We start from the raw sequence: 4,074 nt of genomic DNA on the forward strand, positions 1-4,074 counted from the left end.
AATGGTTTCAGTTAACATAACTTATCAGGTTTTAGTGAAGCTGTGTCTGAAGTCCGTTGTAGTTCCTTTATCTCTTTTCTTCATTAATTCTGTTTGTTAACAGCAGGTGTTCATCACTAATGCTCAATTATCACTCAATTTATCACTTAAACGTGCAGTATGGAATTTTTGGCCACCAGGGGTCACTCAATCAAAATAATAACATAAGACGTACTTTGATGACTTCGGGAAAGAGCGTAAGGCTCATGGAAGTTGTTGTTCATTGGAACACGCGCTCTGTCGCTCCCTATCAATCCTAACTTATTCTAACTTTAGTATTTTGACAATCACGTCTTTTCGAACGGAGAGATATAGACGGTTTCAACGGCAACAACACAAACAAACGTTACTGCGCATGAGCGCTTTTGTGGACCTAACTTAACTTCCTGTAGACTTTCAAATAGAATCAATAACAACAGCCAAGTCCCTCTAGAGTAGATATTTTTTGATAACAAACAAAATGTTTGCTGCGTGGATCAGGCGGACTTAATGAAAATGCAAATTCATTATTTGCCAACAGGAGATGTTTTAAAGCATAGACGTAAAGCGCGAGAAATCGAGGTTTCCCCAGTAACAGCTGTAAACGAAGCAGAGCTGGTACGCTTATACGCTGCTATCAGGCATATAACATGCAAGTCTTCCTCCAGAAATGCAGCGACATAAAAACACCTGTTCCTCGCTTTTGATATTTAAACATATGCCTGGAGCAACTGGACCGTTCGTGGGAGGACCATACCAGGGACTTTCTCGATCTGGTTTGCCTTACCCACTTCCCCGATCGCGCTCTCTCCATCTTCTACACCAGCCTGAGCGAGCGGAGTAAGGCACGCCTACCAGCGAACGGTCCCCGAGAGGATTTCACCGGTTCCGTGGAGTGGGTGCTGGAGAAAAATGGATCTTCAGCACCGCCGAAGAGGATCTATCCAGCCCCAGTCCCGACCCAGAGGCCAGCCACCATCAAGCTGCACGAAGCCAGAGCCCGAGCCAATCACCGACAGAGTGCAGGACCTCGAGAGCGCGACTGACCAGGTGTGTGTGAGCCGGCAACACCGTGCATCGTGGGAGTCTTAGTGGAGATCGAGGGTGTGGAGGAAAGCCCTTCCCACACATCCGCGACTGAGGGTGAGCTGTATTCGGTCTCGGGAAATATGGAGCAACTTATGGATCTAATGGACTGGTTTATGAAGGTAATTCCTGAATCCCCTGTTTTTCAGCTGGTTCTGTCCAGCCCTGATCCCCCTGTATACCATCTCAGTCTCCTACTCCTTCCTCCTCCAGTCAGTTCCTATGCTCCATTTTCCACTGGTTCCGCCCAGCCCTGAATTTTCTGTTTCTCCGCTTGTTCCGCCCAGCCCTGAATTTCCTGTGTCTCCTGTATTCCCTCCCAGCCTCCCTCTCCCACCTCCTCCTAGACCTGCCAGTTCCCCTGCTCCACTTCCGAGGGTTCAGTCCAGCCCTGATCCTCCTGTGTTTCCTCCCATCCTTCCTCTCTCTCCTCCTCCTAGACCAGCCAGTTCCACGACCTGGTGCCAGTCTGTCCTGCAGCTCACCCTCAGACCACACCATATGGGCGCGATGGTTTGCCGCTGGACTGCCAGTCTCCAGCTCCGCCTTGGCGTGTTAAAGCCCTGTCTCCGCCTCCAGCCTCTGAGCCCTGGACTCCTCCTCAGTCCTTTGACCCAGAGGCTCCGCCTTGGATCTTAGCTCCCTCGTCTCCACCATGGCCTGCCATCCCACCTGCTCCACCGGGCTCCCTCGTCCCTCCGGCTCCACCTTGGTCAGTCGTTAACCATCCGCCGCCTCAGGACTCCATTCCTCTGGCTTCACCTCGTCACTCCGTCCCTCCGTCTCTGTCAGGCTCCTCCTTCCCTCTGGTTCCACCTCCATCCTCAGTCACTCCGGCTCCACCTTGGTCGCCTGCGCCTTCTGTTCCACCTAGGCCCTGTGGATCCTCAACGTCATCCTGTGTCTGCGGCTGCGCTGCTCCATCTTGCGATCCTCACCCACCGGTGCAGTCTCCGCCTGTCGGCCCCCTGGTTTCGTCGGCTCATTCTCCACCATGGCTCCTCCCGCCGTCGACTCCACCGTGGATCTCAGTCCTGGCTGGTCTCTGGAGGACCATCTGGCTCCTCCTGCTCTGGGCTCCTCCCATCCACTCCGCCCTGGTCCCTACCTCTATGCTCCCTCTTCACCTGCTCCTCGCCCGCCTCCAGAACCCCCACCCTCCCTCCACTGGTATTCTTGCGGTGCAAGGAGGCACCTTTCCGGGAGGGGGCGAACTTTTACGTTTATGAACTTTCTGTTCCCTTATTTGGTCACTTTCCTCTTATTGTTTTGGTTAATTGATTATTCCCCACCTGTCTCCAGTTCCCTCATTACCTCCTGTGTGTTTAAATACCCGGTCTGTTCAGTTCCTCCTCGTCCGTGATTGAATGTGAATGTATGTGTAACTGAATGTGCATCTGTGTATATTGTGAAGTTAATGTTTGTGCTGTATATAGTCTGTAATCTCTTTTGTTTTCTAGTAAACTCCTCATTTTGATCACCATCCTCCTCAAGCTCTTTAGTCTTTCGTTTAGCACTACCCAAATTGTAACACCAGTCTTGTCACAATTTATTTTTTAAAATCTAATAAACTTTTTATTTTATTAGTTTATGTAATAAACTAGATTCTTGCATTTTAATGTTACAAAAGATTATTATTATTTTTTTTTAGGTAAATGCTTAACTTTCTCCTCAAAGAATCCTGAAAACAATTTATACACAGCTGTTTTCAACATTGGTTCATGTCTTCAACCACCAGTTCCTGAAATCACCTAGAGAGCTGTTATGGATAAATGAGTTAAACTTATGAACTATAAAGACTATATCATATTTTCCCAGTTGTCTTGCACTCTTTGAAGAATAATACCTAATCTCATCTCCATAGTATTGTTACATCCTTTTGTTACTGTTTAAGTAATAAAAAGGTCCTTAAACGGGTATATTTGAAGTTACTGATTGCTCCTTTTATCATTGCTTTCTAAGACATTATGAAATAATTATTCCTGTGCCACTGCTGAATCTGAATACCATTCAGTGAGTCTGATAGCCATCTGAATATTTTCTATTGTTTTTGAGAAATTTCAATGTATTTGATGTCCCATGCTTTTACGGATGTTCAAGTGCCTTATATGTAGTCCCCTGATATATTTGATATTTGCCATAGTTGTCCTTTTGGGTCCGCTGCTTTTGTCATCCTATAAATCCAGTATTAGTTGGTGTAAGCCATTTTAAAAGAAGAATAGTATAGCTTATCTCTCTTTGTTATGCAACATTGGAATGATTATTCTTTATCAGCACAAACGCATGTTATTTTATGCAAGTTTGTTTTTAATAGTATATAGGTTTGCATATGATCAAATTTATTGTGTATTTAAATTGTGTGTTGCGAGACTAAGCCCCTCCCCCACCAAAAAAAAGTGTTATTGTGGGGACCCCCATAAGCCTTGATTCAATTCGAGCAGTGGTTATCATACATTAAGACTGTATTTTGATGTGGCAAAACCTGTTTATTTCATAAAAAGTAAAACACTAAAAATAATTTTATTTTAGGTGGTGTTTCAGACATCCATGGTACTTTATAGTTTGGCTTCCTTTAAAGCATTTTTTGATTTGTCAGTTCCATAAGCACTTGGATGACATGATAAGAGTTTTCAAAATACAATAGACTGAAAATCAGAATAAATATCTAGAGCAATAGAGAGGTTGCATAATATTTCCTAATAACAGCTATTTCTGTTCATTGGGTGATCGGAGTGGTACACACAGAAAATCCTGGTCAATGACACTTAAATGTTTCCTCTCACAGGTAAGCCATGTCATCAGTACCATCTAGTTCAGAATCAGTTGGGACCAGTCCCGTCTGCCCACATGCTGCCAAAGTCCTCACAAATGCTGCAAATAGAGAACTTGAAACCGTTTTGAACAGAAAGGCTGGACACAAGTTAAGTGTAAATGGCACAGACCTTGTAAATGAAACAAACGGTCACCATG

The sequence above is a fragment of the Carassius auratus genome, unplaced genomic scaffold (genome assembly GCF_003368295.1).
Source record: "Carassius auratus strain Wakin unplaced genomic scaffold, ASM336829v1 scaf_tig00028749, whole genome shotgun sequence".
Lineage (NCBI taxonomy): Eukaryota > Metazoa > Chordata > Actinopteri > Cypriniformes > Cyprinidae > Carassius > Carassius auratus.